We start from the raw sequence: 23,469 nt of genomic DNA, 5'->3' as shown, positions 1-23,469 counted from the left end.
TATGTGCCAATACCAAGCACCGTGCATCAACAACTTAGTGGGATGTAGACGCAGCCATCGCTTGGATATCAACGTACAATAGGCGGCCATGGATTCTGCACATAGCGTTTGTAGTCGCTACATACTCACCCCGAGGCCGAACCAGGAACCCAGCCGAGTCATGACCGAGCTCATTGCGTCCCGTACAGGTGTAACGACCGTAATCTTGCGCGTGCACATACTTGACGACAAGCACCGATTCCCATCGAAGTACGTCCAGCTGCTCACTGCGGATCGAATGGCGGTGACCGCCCGTCGAAGTCTGCGCAATGACAGAGTCTCCAATCGTCCAAGTGAAGGTGACTTTCGGAGCACCGTCCGCCGAGCAAGATAGCCGTAGAGTGCGTCCCACATCAGCTGCTACGATGGTCAATTCGTCACGTGGGCTTTGAATGACGGGCTTGACTGTAAGGGAAATTGACTTATTCAACGTAAAGGATGAGGGGCCATGCATTACAGTTAATTTGTTGTCATCTTAGTGGGCCTGATTATGTACGGGCTGAAAAGTTATCGAGGAAACTGCTTTCCCAATATCTGGCACTTTGGTGGGTGTCGCTCTTCCAATGCCCCGACACCGTTCTCTGGGCTATAGATGGGTGTGTCTGAAACTTTCATGTCATCTGAATTTATAGCAACGCGCATTCATTTAGGACCCCAATGACTGATTATTCAGAGTTACCCTCTATTAGCAACAAGGAAATAGTATACAGCTAACCATAAAGAGAGCGAGAGAAAGAACTGACGTAATTACGCACGCATTCTGAATGTACATTCGTTCCTCAAAGAGAGAATGTAAATCTATTCAGGCGAGCAGCGACATCCACTAGGGTGGGAGCACACGCCGTTTTCTGAAATTCCAGGAATGAATTCTTTTTCACGTTTCACACTGGGAAGTAAGAACGTTCTCCCCCAAAACTGTTAAGGCCACAGGCACCATCGTGGACTTTAAGCAGTGCTTCATCCCTTTAGTCCGAGAAATTGCCAAATTGAAAGAACAATTTCGAGTACAAAGAGTCCCGTACCCACTTTAAAAGCAAGACACTTCTAATTTACATTGAAGAAATTGACGCAGCACACGCTAATAAAAACAACAACAACAACAAATGAAGGAGAAGTGATGATGAAAAGACGATCCGTCAAAACTACCGCTTTTACGCGTAAACGGGAAATACAAGATGCGCTAAAACGAACACACGCCTATAGTGACGACAACACGAACACATTATGGCTCCGTGGTGGGCATAAATAACCTACTGCACGAGGTTGCTCGGTGCTTACACACGTACTCCGCGCGTCCAACACGAAGGTATCCTCGGGGAGTTATTCGAGCTTGAGATATGGCTAGATGGAGATATTGCATCGAGGACAGCGCGCACTCTTCCGCGGCCTGAGTGAGGCCGAGATAGCGGCCTTCCCTAAGAGGGTCACGTCTCATTGGTGCTCCCGTCGCGTGACGTAGAGGGCGTTCGCACGGCGCGTGATTTCCCGAGAGGCGGTGTGCTAAGCTTTCATCGTGGTTTCCCGGCTGATTAGTTTGCTTTGCCGAGCATAGAAAGCAGCGGAGATTGGCAGATATAGCGTAAAAGCGAGGGAGGTCCGTTACCCACAACAGCGCAGCGTGAGGGGAACCCCTCATTGATTGTGGAAATCGCCTCCCGTGAAATCGATATATTGTGCCTTGTGTTGACCAGAGCCTCGACCACTTTGTGCTGTTCCCGTAAGAACTGCTGGTGACATTTTCTCTGAGATGTGGAGATTCTCTTCATTTCATGGAGACATCCAGACCTAGGGTAAACTCTTTGGTTAACCTATCATATAGGTGGCGCGGACACCCAACCCAACCCTCACAATATCTCAACAAATGGATTAGCACCGGCGCGGCCGACGTTTGAATTGGTTTCTCTCTCTCTCTCTCGAGCTATCTGACTGCGTTGAAAATAAAATTGGAGTCACGTTGCTTCTTACAGCACATACAATATTAGGTTTCTCATGTTGTAAACTTTGGGCATTTATGTAAAGGTGTGTGAGCTCAGATTTGATTTGGCCACGGTGTTCGCGTTTTCCGTGCTCCTAATTTCGTACGTTACAAGAAATATCACCTACTTGATGAGGAAATTTAAGCATCTGCTCTTCCCCTAAATCATGTTGATGTTAATGTTGGCAAATAAATCATGAATTTGAGTTCGAATATATGAAAGCGAATAAATCATCCTTTTCTATGAATGCATCAATTCCATAAGTTTAGGAACCAAGTTTTTGGACAATAGGATGGTGATTTTGTGCTCGATTGCCCATCGGCACGCTGGTTCGAAACGTCACGATTACGTGATCATGTTACAGGGACCACACAACGATTTTCCTCTTTTTTGTTTCCAGAAAAGTTGCTGAACAGACAACCGAGGTCTTACGCTCGGCAAGCGAACAGCGTTCTCACGATAACAGAAGTACCGAAGTCACATGAAGCTGGCAGACCTCACGACGGATCCTGGCGAGCGGCGGCAGGAGGGTCGTGGGAAGAAAATTGATCCTTTCACCTCTCTGCCCGACTACGTCACCAACCACGTCACCGACTACGTCATCGCGTACTGAATGAAACGCTAATGATTGGCCGACGTTCCTTGGGCGGGTCGTCTGAAAAACCCAACGTAAGGAGGCACCGGAAACACGTATCTAGTAGTCAAGTCTAGGGCATCGACTTCCTCGGGGACAAGTCAATAACCACGTGTCATCGATACATAGAGAATGTCCATAATTCAGCGTTATAACACTTCGTGAAGCACATGGCTGGGGAAAAATTATAGGCTGCTTGTGATTGATTGATTTCGTGAATGTTCTGGTTGACTTAAATGTCACAGACATGGACTTGTGGTGTGTGTGGTGTACTTAGCAAGTGCCTGGTGATTCGATCGTCATGGGACGACACTTTTCAGGAAACGTTCAACATTGGTCTGAAAATCTCTAGCGAAAACCCAGGAAAAGCGATAGAGAGGGACTTTGGACGAACAGTATTTAAGAAATACGGATAGAAATTCTCCAGTACCAGGTCCACATGCCGCTATAACCAGCTAGCAGCAAGTCATTCATGTTGGACACTGTAGTGCTGAAGGACTTACACTTAACGATAAGGAGTGTGCTGCGAACAGCGTCGTCTCCGATGCCGTTGTTGGCGATGCACTCGAACGGACCCTTATCGTGCTCGCTGACGTTGAAGATGGTGAGCGAGGATCGTCCTTTTTCCTGGCCGATGCGTGCACGGTGTCGGAAGTCGAAGCCTTTTCTCCACCACCGAATGACGTCTTCTGCAAGAGGGTTGGCGTCTGCGACGCATTCGAAGGACGCATTCTCGCCCACGGCTACCATGGAATATTTTGTAATCTTCGTCACGGTAGCAGGATCTGGAAAAAGCTTATCATCACGCCCTCGACAGTGGCAATTAAAGTTTTCTTGTGAATCAACCTCCGTAGAGATGATGCGCTTTCCTGTTCATTTAGACTTTGGACATGAATCGCGGATGACATAATGACGCGCATTGCTGAAACACCGGTGCCTATACTAGTGCCATGCGTACAGACATACACATAAATGGTAATGATGTGCCTCATACTACGCAAGAGACGATATCAAAGTTTCATTTTCGAGAGTCTGCCTAAGCACCCGTACGAAACAGATGGTTTCAACTAGTTTGTCTTGGATAATTGCGACATGTCAGCTACCTTCTGGACTTCAGTGATGCTTGTAGGTGACGTGCACACGTGCGTAAATAATATTAAACGGCTGTCGACTCAAACAGAAAGGTGCGAGAGCCAATATTTATTATCCTGGTGTGGAGTACCGCATAAGTCCACATTGGAAGTGCAGAAGAGACCAGAAGAACGCAAGAAACGTGGTCGTTCCAAATCCCGTAACGTACTCTCTCTGTCCCCTTCGAGCCATTCGTTACAAAATGTAATCTATTCATACGATAACTCGAGTGGTACATACGCGTGGCTATATCGAACTTCTTTTAACAACAACAAATACATGTAGTGATGATGAATGAGGAAATTTGTTACTTAAGTTGTAGTTCACTACCAGGGGCACACTGGTCAGCATAAGCATTGCAGTCATCGTGTTGTGCCTTCCTGTATGTGTGTCCCTGTCTTTTTGCTGCATAATATCTACTATGTCACGTTACCAACTACTCCAACTATCAACAGTGCTATAATATTCTAGTCAAGCAGTCTTCAATCATGGTTGAAAGAAATGGCTATTGAACATGCTCGTGGATGAGTTGGATTGAACTGGATTGGATCCAGTGTTCTCCGACAGGTTCGCACGTTACACGCTTGGTGGCGCAACGCGCACGTTCAATGTAGGGCGCCTCAACACTAGCTTCCTAAGCATAGGGTGAAGATAATCGCGTCGTCTGCTGCGAATTTCCGCCATCTTGACGTTGCATACTCACCCCGAGGTCGCACCAGGAAGCGAGCCGAGGTGCGACGCTTACAAAAGTGTAGCTATACGCTAAGCTACACACGACATTTTGGAGTTGAGTAAATACATAGCACAGGGGGTTTAAAAAAGTGGGCGAAATCGGTACACAGCATTCATGAATGGTAAGGGTGGGAGTCAGCATGGCTGCTTTGCGGCATTCGCTCCTACAAAGGGTGACTTCTCCCTGCACAGAGGGAGCTAGTATTCAGGTACCCTAGTTCAGTTGTCATTGATTTCGATTCTCATTGAAGATTGCCTGTATTACAGGGGTATAAGATGTGAAAATATGAGGTGATGGGTGAATAATGATGCTCCACACAAGCTCTTGGTATGACATAATATGACATAACACATGCCCATACACTTCAGTAAGTACGGCAGTTTGACGAAAAGTCAGCGAGTGCCACTGTGAGGCATGCTCTTCCAGCCTTTGCAGTTTACATTCTCAAATGTACGTGCGCCCCGCCTAACTATGGTAACGCACCTATTTCTAACTGTCATCACATCAGTGACCGCATGCGCTACCCGTGACCAGATAATATTAGTGCACAGAGGCATAAAGGTCACAATGTGAGGGCAGTTAGGTAAATCGTTTGAAGGAAACAAGCCTCTCTCAGGAAATAAAGGAATGCAAACACAGTGCTGCCAGGGGGCTAGTACTGATGCCAACGTGAAAGATGCCTCAGTGATCTTGCTCAGCGGTCTTAGAATTTCCGTATACTTCGTACACGTGTCTTTATATTCGCCTAATAACTGTCACGGACGTATTTGGTTACAGAATACAAGTAATAGAACTCTGTTCTACCTTCCGCGGCAAGACATCATATTAGCAAACGATGGTACTTACAAAGCACTCGCACGACAACTGTGGTCTTCGTACTTCCTTCCGTGTTGGAAGCTTCACATTCGTATTCTCCACTGTCCGCCTTGTCTGCCTGGTACAGGTGCAGGATAGGTCCACGGTGGAAGACGACGTGTCCTGCAGAGTCCTGCCAGGGATAGCTGTCGTCGGGACCAGTCAGCGGGATCCCGTCTTTTGTCCACGCGTAGCTGATCTTGCTTGGGTGCGCTCGCGCGGACACATTTAAGAGTGCATTCTGTCCTTGCAGCACCTCATATTTCTCCATGGGCGGGTGCAGGAACAGTGGCTTGTCTACAGGCAAAACAGAGGGAGCAAAGGAGAGTGTAGTTGATTTAATAACATTTGAACTTGTTGCGATACAGCTACAAGACCAATTGGAACCATGGTTAAAGACACTTCAAGGCGTGCCGCTACAGGAAGAAGCTGGATTGAGGAAACATGCCATCTGGTCCAGCACTCCACTCATTGGACTCATGTATGCACACCTAACGATACTTTCGTGACAGCACGAGAAGTGCAGTTTACGATGGTGTGTAAACTAAATGAAACATGCACTAGTAACATTGTCGCACAGGGGCTAAATGTTTTCTTTTCGTCTCTGCAGGACGCTGTTCATACATCAAGCCAATTGCATATTGTGATAGGTTCAATACATTTTCGCTGGTCTATTCACACAATCGATCGAATCGATCGTCATGGCGATTGTTAGCAGGGAACACCACATACCCTTCTCGCTCTTGAGCCACCAGAGCGCCGATACACGAATCATGCTTATATACTTCAAACATTAGAAAATCTACAGCATTACCGACGGTTGCGTTCACGAGTACATCCGCGTTGTGTCAGTAAGACTTTACCAACGAGAAGATTACTGCCAAACATACGGTGTTTCGTAGCCCTTCCGTTACATATTTGTCATTTCAGCTTCTGCAAGCAACACGCAATCACATATCACTCAAGGGACAGGAATGCATCCTGTGCTCACTCTGATCGATTTCAACCTCGTGACATTCCTAATTGGTTACACCGACAGCTGCAGCTGCTTGCTTCGTAGGCCCCTGATTACAGCCAAAAGCATACTTGCGTGCAACGCGCGAACTGTGACTTCTGACGCGACTCCAGCACCTAGTGAATGGATAGAAAACCTATTGCACGAACCACTACCTTTTCGTAGGGGAGAGCGTTTTCACGTACACAAGGGGTTCTCATTTCGGTTCCGCAGCTACCCACCATTCATTTGCTTATCTCATATCTCTGGCAAAGGCATTCATCACTCGTGTTGTATCGGCACGTGAACACCCCCGCAGCCTCACAGACGGACAGTGGCCGGCATGACGGGCCTTCATGTCGTGTAGCGAGGTGCCCGAATGGGGTCAGAGTCTCAAGCGTTGCACGCAAGTACGATTTTGGCTATGCGCGTAGCTGGAACGGTTGATGAATCTTTGCGCCGTAATTTTGTTCCCGCTTTGTGGCATTTGCACGTTCTTTAGTTGTATATTGCGCTGCGGGTCCACCAATAGACAGACTAGAAAGAAGCGTTTCACATTAATTGGGACACTAGGTATTACGCCACTTCTGGCAATGAACGGAAACATTTCCTTTATTAAATTGCTACAACAATGTAAAAGTAATCACAAAATATAAGCACCGCGGCGGTCCATTGATGACCTAGGTGTTCTATTCTCAGCGACCGTAAAGATAGTGTATCCGTTCATCTGTGACCACGTCCTGTCAAAATGCATGTGTTTGTTGATGCAACGAAGGTGAAATGTGTGATCGGTATTACCAAAATACTGAGTGTAAATGCAACTGGGTCATTGCATGGTAATCGAACAGGACATCTTTCCATCTTTCTAACGTTATGGTGCTTTCTACACATATTATTAGTAATGTGATGACAACGACGATGACGACGACGGTGGTGGTGGTGGTGGTGGTGGTGATAGGGCTTGCCGTTGTCGGCCTCACGTATGTGGGCAACGTCACGACTCACGCCCTGGGGGAATGTGCGTCCTGGGCCGACTTCTAAGGGAACTGTGCCGACATATGTCTGAAAGCGTCTGAGGAAAACCCAGGATGGTATATAGCGCATCAATAACGAACCAATGTGTCACAGTGAAAGTGTAGCTTCGATGAAGCACAGTGAAAGTCAACAAATGCAGGCGTTGTTCACCTCCTATATTATATCTATCGTCTGTACCATACCTCTTCATCTTACCCGTTCACCGATATTACCTGCTTTCGGATCTTTAAGAATCGAAAAATATTTACGGTAAACGGGACTAGCTAACACTATCAGCCGACATCGCGGTGTCCAGTCTCGCGTCTCGAATAGCACCAGTGAGCAAAAGGAAGCGTCTTACGCAAGACCCGCAGTGTGATGCTTTCTTGGGCCTCCTTCTGAATCTGGTTAGAAGCGATGCACATGTACACTGAACCGTCATCTGCGGCAGTTACGTTGAAACGGACTCGACTCCGCGTCGTCTTGCCTCCGTGCTTAGAATCCACGTGACTCTGATGTTGGCTCACTATTGGGTTACCGTTGCGCCACCATGTGATGGTGCTTTCTGGATTGGAGCTGCTTGATTCGCATGTGATGACCACCTTAGAGGGGAATGAGAAAGGTTAAGAAACACACATTGCGGTTGTAAGATCACACATGAAGTTCGCCTCCCCAAAACGGAACAAAACATGACTGATTCATTGACTCCGTGTTTTTAACAACGACAAGGATCACAATGCGCCATTACTGTGGTGAAATGAGTATACTGGGTTTTTACGTTTAACTGGTGGTATTATGTGCACTATTAATTTGATAATATTCTTCATGAACCTTAACGGTGTACAACCCGGTACGTGCTTGAAAGTGGGACTAGCACAACATTTGAGCAGCGCTAAGAAGCCCACGCTATTATGCGTTTTATAGCCCTCTTTGTTTAGGAAAGAGTGAAAAGCCTCGCTTGAATAAAAGGGTGTGATGAGGTAAACGAACAGGTGAGGCAAGAACTTAAGAGAAACTAAACAAAACATTAACCTTTCACAACTGTGTATGGCGGCATGTGTGCTTTCAGCACGGTTTTTCCAGCTGTGTAAGACATCGCTAAGCCAAATGGAAAATTTTAAATAGGTTCAGAAACCTTAAAAAATGAATATAGAAACCGCCAAATGAGTCGTAGCATCTGCGTGTCGTGCATAATTACAGCATTCAAGTTGCGTGCGAATGACAGACGACACAAGCAGTGCACTGAAAGCATGGCTGTGATTGACAGGACTTCTAATGGACGTCGATCTAGCAATCGGGGTACTACTTATTGTAGGCTGTGGTCCAGGTGACGGCTCTGCAGATGCGCTACGCCCGCATATCTTGAATACGTTATGCAGCGAATGAACATGCGGTCATAATGAAGAAGGAATTTCGTTTATAGGTCATGTACTTATCCTTTGATGGTGTCGTGACACTTGATAGATGCGGTTCATTACATCACGCACACATTGTATTGCACACAACATTAGTGAGGAAAACATTATTTTTCTTACGTGTTGTACCTTGGTGAGGTATTCACCCTTTGAACCCAAGTCAAGCTTTGACTTTTCCTCGTCAAGCTTTGACCTTCACAACTCGGCCATTCCGATTGAAAGTCGTAAGCACATGACCACTCTCGTCCTTCCTTACTGGCGGAAACGCCTGCCGTGACGTAAGAGCCGCATGAGTTTCGGTATTCGCGGCGCCGGATTTTTCACGCCCGTATAACCACCTTTCTCTGTAAAAATTGGTATGCAAGGTTCATATCGGTGCAAATAATTGGGTTTCACATTTTACCCAGATATAACTTGGGACGAACTGTCGCAACAACTTTAAGACTCCTCTGATGTGCTCTATGGTTCTATCGGGGACGTTTGACGAACTAATAAGATAGCTGTTAGCGTAAGATTTGCGTTTCCAGGTTCGAAGCCACGCAAAGCTTCTCTATGTCTCGCGCAGGGTCTCACCCATGAATAACTTGGCTCGCATTCATAATATGCAACCAGAACATTCAGCGCTTCGTTTGAGAGTACCGGAGCCCTGGACGGTGACTACGGGTTTCACACACGTATTTTTAGTTGTTGAAAACAACCAACATCAATAATCTGATGAAAAAGTGACTGACGACACGCGATGTTTACCCGTGGTAGCCACTGGTCCCTACCCCACTACAAGGAGGATAATATGAGAGGATGAAAAAAGATGAGGAGCGCGAGACGAAGACAGGTCGGAGGTTTGTTTAGACCTCTTCGAGGAGGCCAGTAGCTTCCACGAAAGCAAAAAAGGGAGCGAAGTGCGGGAGAGTTGGTGAAAGAAAGACAAAATATAAATAAATAAATAAACAAAAATAACAGCTACCTGTACGACGACTGGATGAGGTGATTCACCGCTACAAACAGAGGAAAACACCAAGGGCAGCAAAAATATGGCAGTTACTTTGCGAACTGCCCGAGACGGGTACGAAATTAAATATGCGCCCTATTGCGTACACACTAACTTTAGGGACCTGACATGCCCGACCATTAGGGGATCTAAGGTAAAATGTTTGCACGTGTGCGTGAAGACGGCACAGAAGAGATTCCCAGGCACGTCACCGTGCTGACAACTTAATTCAATATCCATGATACTTCACGTCATAAAACTATATTATGCAACGGAGGCTGAGGGCATGCAGTGTCGACACGAATTCACAACGCGGGACCATGACAGGTCCCTCACACAGCTTTGACAATGTAAAATGCGTAAACAGTGGAGCGCAGGAGCTCTGTTGACCATCCCTGTACATCGATCAGCAGAGGCGTCGATACGTACAGGCACAAAAGCGATTAACGAAGGAGGTTGGAATGGGGATAAATCACGGGTAGTTATTCAGGTAATGTAATGAATAAAACATTACCGTGTCTCCCTCTCGCGGAGTCTGTGGCACGGATCGTAAATCGACACGATTTCGGCGGGTCTGAAAGCAAAGAAATACAATAGCAATTTACAATACAAATCCATGTGTTAGCTAGTTTACATAGCCAGCAGTTTCACCGACGCCAGTTAAACACTTGAACGAGATTAGACTTCCCTAAATAATGGCGGTTAATCGTCAACCCTGTGTTGCCAAGGCTCTATATGTGACACTGTTTGGCGGGAAACCTTGCTTTCGCTATCCGCGTTAGCGAAACAGGGTTGACGATTAACATCAAGTTTAAATGAAGTCTGATCTGGGTTGAAGTGTTAACTGGTGTTGGTAAAACCGGGCCTTATGCGCTCCCGATCATAATCGAACATTTTTGCGTAGCACTGTCTACAACTAAACGCATGCGTGATGAAAATGAGGGAAAACACCATGTGCCTACTGAAACGATGGCCCTTTGGTAGTAAACTTCATAGTTGTTTCTGTATGACTGAATACGATTAGTCATCATTGTTTAGCACACTTACATGCGAGTAGGAATAAAGTCACCGTGGGGAGTAGCATATAGACAAAGGGCCGGAAACACTTACAGAGAACACTTGTTTGATTGACGTTGTGAGTGGCGTAACGGTGGCAGAGTTGGACGCCTTGCAAGAGTAGGTCGCTTGATTGTCTTCGGGCTGGGCCATAATCTCCAGCACGCTCGACACCCCGCTTCCCGTCACCGTGGATAAGGACGCGTACTGAAAGCAGTAATTAGTGCGTCGTCACAACATGACAACATTCGAAATGTGGCAATCGTCGAAAGGAGCCAGACCAGAGTCGAACGACGCAGCTCTCAATACCCTATGCAAGTTAGATCACGCAATCGCGCAGCCCCCTCAGCTTTTCCCTTTCCCTTCCTCCCCTTCTTCCTCCTCCTTACACATACTCCTTGCCTGCCAGCGGCACGAAGGTCACCCGTCCTGTCTCCGGCGCCCGTCTCGCTCATCTAGGCTACCCAGAGCTTTTCCTCCCGGTACTACTTGGCCCTACTGAGCATGCTGAAGTCACGTCTGCGCTGACGATTCATTCGGGAAGCTGAACTCTTGGGCACTCTCTGATACCTCCTACTGACTGTTGATCAACGATTAGTGAAGGAGCTGTCTTTTTCTGTATTCTTCATAATTTTTCTGTGTCTCTGTTTCTTCATCTTCCCTTTTCGTTTGTTTGCCTTTGCTTTTGGAATATAGCGAGCCTACATCATGGCAACCTTTCCTTTCTTTTTTATCACCATTAAACTGTCCCCCTTTCCCTTCGTGCAGGTAGAACAGTCTCATTGGAGCGCTCTCTAGTAAGGTACCGAAACAACTATACGTGAGATGCACGTGGCTTCATCTTTTTCACTATAGTCGTTGTGGGCCACCTGGAATGCCCCCTTATTGCTGCTTTCTCAGTGCAGACGCTTTGTCACGTGCTTCTTCCAACCTTTCCTTCAACTAACGCGCAGAGACAACTGTACTGCGTATTGCCGGTCGACGTGCGATACCCACTACGCTACGGTGGCATCTGCTTATTAGTAGCCCAATAGCCCAGTTCTTAGCAGGTAGATAACAGTCTATGAAAACGATACGATAAAGAAAACTGTTAAATCAGAGAAAAGCAACGTGATATCGTCGCTTCAAAGGAATAAGACGACTGTTTATCATGTTTCGGAACCGGTTTTGGCCACCTCCATATCTACTAAAAAACTCCCTATTTTCAAGGCATGAGTGGACCACCTGCTTTTCTGTGCCATCAACCTACTGGCACTCTTTCGAATAGACAACTCCGGAAAATCCCAGAGTGCTTAGCGCCGCTTTGAACTGTATGGGGACTTGCTTATCAGAAAGGAGGAGAAGGCCTCCGACCTCGTTCGAATTCCCCACTTTCAGCCGATAGTCCACGAGGTGTCAAGGCAACGAAAACGAACCGGGAAAGACTGTTCTCCCTTCCTCATGACAATAATCTCCCATGATGCAACGTAGGCAAGGAGCACTGGGATTTCCTGAAATCGTCTATTGAGTAAACGACGAAGTACATCTGAGATTGAAATGTCACACGCTGCCTTCTTTGTCCTAGTTTGCGAGCTGGACCTCTATTATGCTTGCATTTGTGCAATAACGTGACTGTACCTTCATTGGCTGACACGGCAGAAAAGGAACGAATGCACGACAAGTACACAGCGTCAGGAATTGAATTTTATTGCGGTGACGGTTATGGTCAGGGTGGAGACCGCCTCTCGTAAATTATTCTACTCTTCAAGCGATAAAGAATGGTTCCACTCTCCGTAAGACACGGAACAGATACGATGAGGGATATTGCGACGCCCAGCAGTGCCGCCGTTGCTGCTGTGCGCACGTGTACGGACTCCGCGTTTATATAGATTTATTGATCCCTCAACAAATTGTCTTCCATTAGCAGCACTTTACTTGATCCACCCTGAGTAGTCGTGGTGAGAAACTTAGTTGGGCCTATCTCTGCTGGAGAATGACTTGTTTTGTTTACCACGGGCGTGGTCCGAGACGAGGAAATCGCGTTGTGAAAACGGAAAAGCGGAATTACCAACACTTATCGAAATTTAATAGGCCCTCTAGCAAGAATGATAAATGACGATTTTGCAAGGTTGAAATATGGAGGAAGTTGAAAAAAGTAGCGTTTCCCTGCAGATGCAACCAGGAGTAATACGATAGCAATTGTTGAACTTCTAAGTAATGCGGGGATAATTTTAAATTGCGCGATATGGTTTGCAGATATGGGTCAAATGTAGGAACAGAATTGTATTGAGTTATGATGTAGTGCCAGAGAGGATAACGCGCAGTGGGGTTTGGCGTGGAGAAAAACTTTTTTTGGTCGTACCAACCTTAAGTAGTACACATAACTAGAGATGAATTCGGCTATGCACTCTACGTGCACATATCGCACGTCGGCACAAATTTCTCTTTCACCATACAACCTACAACCTTCCGCTTCCGGTGGGAACACGCGGAGGGCGGCCTCGCTGTGATATGGGCACTCCGATAAAGCGCAAAGATTGCAGGATCAAGGGCTCGACTATTGGTTGAGGGCGCGTGGCATACACCTCTGTTCTTCACGCCTTCTTCGCGTAACGACCAATCACAGGCGAGAGACAAAGTAATCGAGGTCGATTACTTTGACGAGAATAGGACCCCTGTGGGGATGACGACAGGCCTAAATGGATTTACTGCGACGCGTATAGACAAAGGTCACCAACATGGGAAGTCCGAGAATGACCGTTTGTCCATGTCGGCAGGCCCACACCGCGACGAAGCTTGACGTCGCTCTCACGCCTTGGCAGTTTCGCTTGCAAGATGTAATATAACGTAGTATTCAGATGCCCGCAGCTGCCTCGTGATAACCTCATCAAGCAGACTCGCCCGGTGCTATGCTTTACTGCGCAGTCGTAGCCGCCAGCGGGCTGCATACGGGAAAGGGGACGAGTCAAAAGCTTGTCCGCACCAACGGCGCCCGTGGCGCATCTATCGTCCGAGCCGAGTTTTCGGCGTAGAGGCACATGAATTCTGTGGAGTGAGCCCAATAATGCTTTCATTAAAAGCCAAAAAGCCAGACAGGTGGGAATTGAACTAATGCATATATTTATTGCCGGTGAAGTGTGCTAACTACTACGCTACACTTGCACGAATTTCAGACGAATTGCCAAGGGGTCTGACTCACTTCACGTTCTCTCTCTATATATTTTCCTATACGCACAGACATACATACCACAGTGGACGTGGTAGCAGCATCTAGTGAACATGGTGGAAAGTAAGTGTTCTGAGGCTAGAACACAAACAGGTGACACGACACAAGCCTCAAGTGCATGAGAACAGGTTTTGCATTCGGCTATGATATTCAGTAAACCCATACTAAAGTGGAATCTCAGTGAAAGGGAATTGCCATGAATTCATGCTGTGAACTTGTGCGAGTGCACGTGAGAGCTTACGTTAAAAAGTAAATTATATGTAACTTGTCAAACCCAGCCATATCTTAGATAATATGTGATATGATGCGTGGTTACAGTTTACATCCATGGTTGCGATTTCTTATTTGTGGAAAGGCCATGTCATAGACAACATCACAGCTATTTTGGTGCTTTGAAACAAGTTTTTAAATTCACGTAGCACTCCAATGTCATAATACGTACTATGTAATCTCGTAATTAGTACTATGCAACTTTACTAGCAAGAAGTTATGCTAGACATCCAGCTAATGCTAGAAGCATTGGTTGCAGGTTAGCCTGACAAAACGAGCCACTACTATAGAAAAGTAACCTTCATACTACTGATCTTAAGCTGTTCACTGTGGGTTATTGTCGCGTGCGTTAGTTGCTTACTTCTTTCTCGCCTTTATACCACTTGAGCGTTGGCAGTGGATTTCCTCCGATGGAGACGCATTTAATCCTTTGAATAGCCTGCACCATGATTGGTGTCCCTTCGTCGTATCCGATTATGACAGGTGCTTTAGGAGGGTCTGAAAAAGGAGACATATTTTTTTAATGAAGTTATTGACCTGTAACGCTGACTCCAAATCTTGTCACATCAGGAATAGTTCGCTCCCCAAAGGAGCAATCCGTATATTTTCGTTTCCGCAGGTAGTGCGCCCCCTAATTTACCAAATTTCTGATTCATTTTTCGCCAGCTCAAGGAGTATAATTTAATACCATCGTCCTTAGAATCCACACGATTTTGAAATTCCCGCACCGAGCGATGTATCTGATCAACTAGTATAAAATGCAGGCAAGCTGGTGTAGGAACTCTTCATGTGTAGTCCGTTCTTCCTTTTTGTCCAAGCTCAGGCTTTTTTACGTTATAGAGTGATGTATGCACGACGTCAGCGTGACGACATTGTGATACGACACGAATGTTTGGCTGATTATTAGCGCGATTTTCACCTGACCTCAAATGAGCCAATGATTTGCTTCACTCGCTACTTGTTAGCATCCTGCTGCTGATACAGTAACGCAGCCAGAAAAATATTTCCGGGGGGAGTTTGACGGAAACTTTATACTGAAGGAGGAGGAGGATTTCACCCTCATTTTCTCTCTCCCGAATTCACTACCAAAGGCATGGTGTCGGGGGGGGGGGGTTTCAACCCCAAATCCCCCTCTCTGGCTACACCACTGTGAAGATGTGTGTGAGAGGAAGATGCTCACACGTGACCATCTTCTCGACGAAATGTCACGGGAATGTCGCACGAGCTAGCACGAGCTGATGAGGAGGTTCCCCTACAGGGAACAGGGACCCCCTAGGACAGCATAGAACAAATACAACGAATACAATATGCGACTTCGACGCTAGCCATTACGACAGAATATGAATAACCCTGGAGATGTCTCGATCTTGAGCGAAAAGGCTCGCAGGAAAGGGGCGGTTGGAGCGAAACGTTCCTGCCAGACACATATATTGGGCTTACGGTGGGGAAGGGACTTTCCCTTTTCTGAAGAGCAACTTACAGATTATATTCAGGGTCACTGTCTGGATGACAGTCTCCTGCAGTCTCAGGCTTTCAGCTATGCAGGTAAACCTCTTCGTGTCGGGATCCTAGAGAGAGTGCAGAAAAAAAGTGTCACCTAGTGAGAGAGCAGCACTGAGTCAATACGGCGCGGCAAGTATGAATCTTTCTATGCACTGCAGGTGCAAAAGATACATGCTTCAGAAGGAATGGTGTGACACGAAATAGCTGTAATAGGTAATAGGTAACCATGCTAGGGGTTCGTATCGCCAGCGAGCGCGCCCACGGATATAGTAGAGAGGACACACTCAAAACTGTCCTTGCGTTTGCGAACGCATGTGGAAAATGACTGGGACTTCAGCGCTCACTTAAATGACGATCCAGAAAACAATTAAATCCGCTATATAACCTGGCTAATTATTTAAATTGACAAACTTTAGATTCTGCGCAATGTTTATCAAACACTAGGGTTTAACCCGTACAGCAGCGGCGGCGCGTTCTTTTGTAACGCGTTCTTCTCGGCTTTCTATTTTAAAGTAGGCGTACGGGTTCTTGACGCTCGGTCTCATGAGCCCATAAAATGGAAATGGTGTTTCCTGATGTGGGCACCGTCGCGGCTGTGGTCAGGATGAGATGGGATGATATGATATGAGATGATGAAATGATGGTGGTCGAAAGTTAAGTCGTACACAGGTCACTGCTAGGATTGATGAGAAATTCTGTGAGCAGGTATACTGGGCCACAGTTTTTGGGCGGGCCGTGCTTCCAGGAGGAAGCAGACTATAGGGTGCAAATTTCGGAGTATCTGTGAGTGAAAGCGGCCTCTGGGGGTGTACGACATCATCCAGCGATTACGTCTGCAGTGGCTCGTGATTTATTGGCGTGCATATGGCGATGCGAACTGCGGAGAAATCACATGATGAAGTGTCTCTCCACTCACATGGCTGCAATAAGAGAGGATGCTCGTAACCCTGGCTTCGAGACTCGAGAGGCACTTAGCAGGAAACGCCACGTGCGTCTCGTGTTCGTCCATCATTCCCTTACTTGGGAGAATGACCAATGAAGTCGTTGCCCAGGCACGCGGAGAGACACATAAAGTGCGTAAACTGCGCAGGGAATTGGCCTACTTGTATATAGCGTACTTATATAGGCCGAACTTGATTTTCTCCTCGTGAGACGCCTCGTAGCTTTACCATGACTACCTTGCAAGTTTTGTGCGAGTTACATCTAGAAAGGAGAAATCTGATTATAATTGGACGTGGTTCTGTTTCTTTTCTTCCATCACTACAACCGATATCATTTTCACCTTGGCTGGATAGACGAAAAGATGACTTCATTCTCAACAGTCTGTTACAATTCAGCATATTTTACACAGCATCAACGAATTCTACGTAACGTTTATGCAGCGCCTGAGGGATGACGCACTTATGAATTATCACTGTGCCATGGTCAGAAGGCATTAATTTTATCATGAGCAATAGAGATGTCTATGTTGCTGTCGAGACACGCATGAGGACGACGTCGGGCATCGTTCCATCGACTACGCGGTTGATATCATTGTTCTGCGTGATTTCCGGCTGGGTGTATGGGGCGCGTGGTGGTCTTAATTACCTGCCTGGTGAGAGTGATGGTGAGGTTGGAAGACGTGACCCATCCAGTCTTGGTTTGCAGTGTTGCCTGTGCTGATGCGGGTTCTACGGCTCGGCCATCTACTTTCCAGGTCACGTCCGCAGCCGGGTTACTGGGTGCCGTGGTGCAAGTCATTGTCACCATTTCGCCGGCTTTAGCCTCTTTCGGGCCGGAGATGCTGACGTGCGAGGGAGCAACTGTATGGTGACACATTAATGAGGAGAAATCTCAAGTAAGTGCAGTAATTGTATAGTACATGCACAAAATGACTATGCAGCGATGCCTGTAAGCATGTTCAGTATGCCATATATAAGAAAAGGAAAACCGAAAAAGCACGAGAGAGAGAGAGAGGGGGGAAAGGGAACGAATACAACACACACACACACACACACAAAACAGCAAGGAGCATGATTATTACAAGAAGCAGCTTCAGTGTTAAGCACGCCCTGCCGGAAATAAAAGCTATAATATTCCACGTATTAAAAAAAAGGTAATAAATATAAACTCTCCGATGCAATAAACGTGAACGGCCTACTGTAGCAGTTTACGGTCCATTATTTTCCATCCTTTATTACCAGTAGGCCACAACCGAGATAACGGAAGTAGTTCCTGTGCTCCTCGCAACCATACTGTGGTACCCTCACTACTAAGAAGCAGGAAAGGAACGAAGGAGGTGCCTTGAATGACTTCCAGATGAGAGAAAAACGTTGGTAAAAGGATTGTATACGACTGGATGGGTTGTAAATATAGGAGGATACCTAATTTTGAAATGCCACTTCGGAGTACCACGCTACGTGCTTCACGAAACAACCACGGAAAGAAGTATGGAACAACTATGAAAACACCTCTAGAAGCTGAATCAAGCCACTAGAAGTGACGTCACATAACCGTTTCCAGACTGGGCCTCACTTTTTCGTGGAACAGGGCTTCTCTGTTTTTCCTTTCTTTACCGCTTAGTAGAGATGGTCATAATGTACTGGCCGGAGGGCCCGCTTTACCGTCACCACACTGAATTTTAGCAGCGCAGCGACACCTAGAACGCCGCGATATTCTTAAAGTAGCACAGAAGTCATTTTTAACGCCCTGTTTTCTTCTATAAAACTGTTAAGTACGCCAGTAAGATGCACCATCAGAAGTAATTCATACCACAGAGTCATAATTATCGCAGAAAATGAATTTAAAATACGCCGCAAAAAGCGACCGTGCGCAACGGTGGTGGAGAGCAGTACCAGCCTGTGATCTCTGCGACCTCGCGCAGACGCTACAGAGCTCGCTCATTGGTTCAGACATGTTGTCTGCTGCAGACAGAGACATGTTGGCTGTTCGGGGCTCTGAAAAAGCATTGCTCCTGGTTCGGTCATGATTCGGCCGCTCCTTCTATTCCCAGTTTTCCTGGGGAACTGGCAAAAATTGTTTACGGCGGCAAAAGGACAGGGCGCTGACCCCCACTGACCAGCGAATCAGAACACGTGGACCCTGTAACGTCATCGGTGAGTGTCAGTTTGTGTGAGTTTTTTTTTCTTTTCTTTTTTCTGTGAAACAAATTGCACACATCAAAACCATTCGTGCTGTTCGGTAAATTGACACACACACTTTCATCAGACATCTTAATCTGAATTTTTTTTTGAATGACCCTCTGTACTCCTTTAAGGGAGAGCGTCGCGCGATCCACTTCATCACTTGTTCCGGAAGGGGAACGGAGAAAGCGACAGAAGCTACCGGTTCACGTGGTTCTATCTCGCTCCGAAGAAAGGAAGTGGCAAGAGGTACAGATGCCACGTGATAGCACAAGGACGGACGGACAGACAGGCATGCATACACTTTGAGTTCACCCCCTATCTGTAGAATGCATCCTGCATTCGGAGAACAATGCGTTGCTTACAGAGGACTCCGAGTTTCACAGAAGCTTCAAAAGGTTGCAGCGTGACTATGTTGGAAGCATCGCATCGGTACACTGCATTATTGTCGCTCGCAGTGACAGCGAAAGTATATGTTGACGTGGCCTCGCGGCTGGCATTCTTGTACTTGGAATGCAGCACCGTCCCGTCTTTGGTCCAAGTGAGAGCCGCTGGTGGGTTACCCCCACGAGAGATGCAGGCAAGTGTGAGAGTGTCTCCCACTTGGACGATGTCACCGTCCTGGTAGCCTTCGATCTCCGGTGGACCTGGGGCATCTAATGCGAACCAAACGAGAGTTATGAGCAGAATGTCACGACGAAAAGCTCTTGTCAAAGTATACACCGCAAAAAAGAAAAAAAGGGGAAATGAACTTGGCCTTTAATATCACTTTTGTTGATCCTGTCGCTGTGCGGCAATAGGAACTGCGTTTATTCTTCCGCACTCGTCTGTTCTGCGGTCATGCATTTTGGTGTATCGTGTTTGAAGTGTCTAGCCAGGTAATCCTAAGTAGAAACGAAGTATCTCGTACTTCGGAGTAGATCTGTACTAAGTTAGCTGCAGCATGCAGATGTAGTCACAACGTACGGGGCTAATAAAATCCAATCAATACATCGTGCATATTAATGTATAGGGGTATATAGAGATGAAAGCTATGGGTTAAACACATTGTAAAAAAAAAAGGCGAACCGACCACAGTCTGCTCGAAGAATACGTTCTTCTCATGTACTTGAGATGTTCGTTCAGTCGGATAGGTTGATACTCTTCGTAGTGTTTCTTACGACTGCAGGTAGGACTACGTGCAGGTAATGTGTGTTAGAGCAGATATAAAATATCATGTGCTGGTTTTTGGGACAGATATACCTTTCGCTGTCACGAGTGCTCAATTTTTGAGGTGTGCGACATGAATTCTAAACTAAGTTTCGGTATACTGAAAGCTACACATAGAACATTAGTGAGTATTAGTACACCGCTACCGTAGCCCCGTAGGTTACCACGTCTACCGCACCCGATCAGCAGATATGATTCTGAGTCACGCTTTCTGTCATTGGTTCCGTGGTCCAAAAGGCACGGTAAGTTAACGTCGACGTTATCACCGGTCTACTAAAGTTCCGTTCCCACTGCCGGGCGTGCGCTCTGGGAACGGGGAGTGGCGAACGGAACTCGGTGTCCACACCGAGGTTCGCCGTACTCTCGAGATAAACCGACGAGGGCGAGGTATGTAGGCGAGGGAAGCGAGACTTCCACTCGCGTGCGGGGCAATCGTGTGTTTTCTTGCGCCACGGACAGGCGTCTTCTTTTTCGCTTTGATTGGTTGGTCGCTACCGTCCGACGTCGCTTGGATAGCGCCAGAGAGCGGGCCTCCGGCGTCCTCCAAGTGACGTTTCTGCCGTTGCGGGTGCGGTTGCGGGCTCCCGCCCGGCAGTGGGAATCTACGCGCCTTAATACTCGCTATTATCTGCGCAGTCAGCTAACGGTGCCTTCCTTTCAGACGTTTCTTTTGGCCCTTTACTTTCCTGTCACTTTCACCATTTCAGCAGGCGTAACCTTCGCTACTACGTGCCGCCTCAAGCTCAAACTCATCAAACTCTAAAAATAACATGTGCGACAGAAAAATGGCTATTGAAACAACAATCATCTATCTTCAAAAATGGCTATCAAACTTTCATCAGCCTTTCATTAACCAACCTCTACTTAATCATTTTTATTTTCTTTAACGTGTGTTTATCATATTCCAATGTAATTTCATTGCAGCAGGGAAACGAAATGACATCACGCGAGCAGCTCAATGTACAGGGTGTTCAAAATTAAGCTTTCACGATAAAAAAAAAAACAAAAACAAAAAAACACGAGTGTTAGAAGGAAGCCACTTGTGCAGGCAGACACAAGGTGAAATGATGGTTGCCGCCCTTAAACTCGTAATTAACTAAAATCTGTTAATTAACTTTTTAATTATTGCAGCTAGCGGCAAGTTTATATTGGAAATTTGGAGGCAGTCGCGTTCAAAGACTATTCCACTTTGTAGAATTTTCCTAGCTCACCCGTAGTCCAAGGTGAGCAACGCTCGCACCACTGATTGTGATACGCCCTATCATAGTGTCAAGATAATTTTTGTCACGCTTTTGCTCAACTGGCGAACGTACTGCTTGCGACATACTTGTTTGATATCTCCAGCCCCCGTAAAAGCGGGTTACCTAACCAAGTTGCTGTGCTACCGTCGCCTTCACCTCACTTCCGTTCCCCTGGTGGCGACGGGGCTGCGCAGCCCCACCAGACGGGAGAGATGGCGATCCGATAACCGCGCGTCGTCTGCTAGCTCCAAATGCGTCGACGGGGCAGCGCTTTCCTCGGAATGCGGAGTGGAATGGAAATTGTAACCTGTTTCTTTTTGTTCCTGTTTATTGTTTTTGAAACATAAGTACACCACTGACACGGAAGAGATTAGGCCACATTTGAGCAGTTTGTCAGGACTTTTAGTGAAAGGTGTCACAGTAACGCAAGGGACCACGGCTGCTCCGTGAAACTGGCACAAGCGACGGATTACCTCATTTTATTTACTGGTGTTATGTGAAGCAAGCAAGCAAGCCTCGCTTGCTGGCTAGGATAAAAAAAAAAAATAATAAATTTATACGAAATGAGGAAAAGAAACGCTGTGGAGCACTGGGCCTCAATAACGCGTTGGTGTCCCGCCACTCTCAATCACCGCGCTCATTCGCCTGGGCAGGGAAGCGTAGAGGGCGGAACAACACCCTAGGAACAATCGAGAAAGTGTTGATAAGCTTATCAACACTTTCTCGATTGTTCCCCATGTGTTATTCCTGTGGTGTACTGACCATTCATCCGTCCATGCATTCGCAGTCCGCATTCCGAGGAAAGCGCTGCCCCGGCGACGCATTTGGAGCTAGCAGACGACGCGCGATTATCGGATCGCCATCTCTCCCGTCTGGTGGCGCTGCGCAGCCCCGCCGCCACCAGGGGAACGGAAGTGAGGCGAAGGCGACGGTAGCACAGCAACGTGGTTCGGTAACCCGCTTTTACGGGGCTGGAGATATCAAACAAGTATGTCGCAAGCAGTACTTTTCGAAACTCCCTGTCTGGTATTGCATTGCCTCTGCTGTATTGATTATCTTGACACTATAATAGGGCGTATCACAATCAGTGGTGCGAGCGTTGTTCCGGAAGGTCATTCTCACACTTCATTATCAGAGTGAAAGGGAAAGAGTTATCAGGTTCACTTGAAGCTGCACGCCCATGTCCCACCTGACCACCATACGCAACAGCTGTGTCACAAAGGGGCGGGGTCAGCCGCCTTGCGCTCTCGTTCTGCATCCGTAATTAGACGGTTTCGGTGGAAAATTTGAAGGCGAATATCTTGAACTACGGGTGAGCTAGGAAAATTCTACGAAGTGGAATAGTCTTAGAACGCGACTGTCTCCAAATTTCCAATATAAACTTGACCGCTAACTGCAATAATTACAAAGTTAATTAACAAATTTTAGTTAATTACGAGTTTAAGGGCGGCAACCATCATTTCACCTTGTGTCCGCCTGGCCGCAAAACCCGCCTGCACAAGCGGCTTCCTTTTACCACTCGTGTTTTTTTTAAATCGTGAAAGCTTAATTTTGAACACCCTGTATAGTGAAAGCGTGTAGGCTCATCTCACAGGTGCGCAGTCATACTTGCAGTGCTACTGGCGAATGAATTTCCCACAATTTTATCCAACTATGTTTCCTTCTGAGGACATACAGAATTGTAACGACCGCAATAACTTACAAAGAACACTGACGGTGACAGAAGCGCGGAGTGGAGTGCTCAGAGCGGATGATGTGATTCACACGAGTAGACAACGCGGTTGTCATCCAATTTGGGATACAGCGTGATTGATGTATACGCTGAGTGAGCTTCTCCCCCGAAGAGTCTTCTTTACTTTGCACCTTTTCTGTTGTGAGAAACGTGAAATGGGATTAGGCATGTTTGACACTGGCGTCTGGTAAGTTTCACGTTACGCTCTAAGGAAGAAGAAGGAATAAATGCAGAGTAACTCTGAATTTTACTCTCTTGTTAACATTTGCTGTTCGTGTTTACTCTTGTCATCCCACGTTATTCTTAACTGGGACTCATTCTAACCCAGCCAAATCTGAATGCACACCAAAGA

At 46.7% G+C, this 23,469-nt stretch overlaps 1 pseudogene; it reads right to left on the bottom strand.

Annotated features, from left to right (window-relative positions):
* Positions 1-23,469, bottom strand: part of LOC135384642 (nephrin-like) — a 602,775-nt pseudogene that overhangs the window by 9,387 nt on the left and 569,919 nt on the right.

The sequence above is a fragment of the Ornithodoros turicata genome, chromosome 2 (assembly GCF_037126465.1).
Source record: "Ornithodoros turicata isolate Travis chromosome 2, ASM3712646v1, whole genome shotgun sequence".
Taxonomy (NCBI): Eukaryota; Metazoa; Arthropoda; class Arachnida; order Ixodida; family Argasidae; genus Ornithodoros; species Ornithodoros turicata.
Note: the sequence above shows the minus strand (reverse complement) of the source record. Positions and strands in the feature narration are given on the sequence as shown.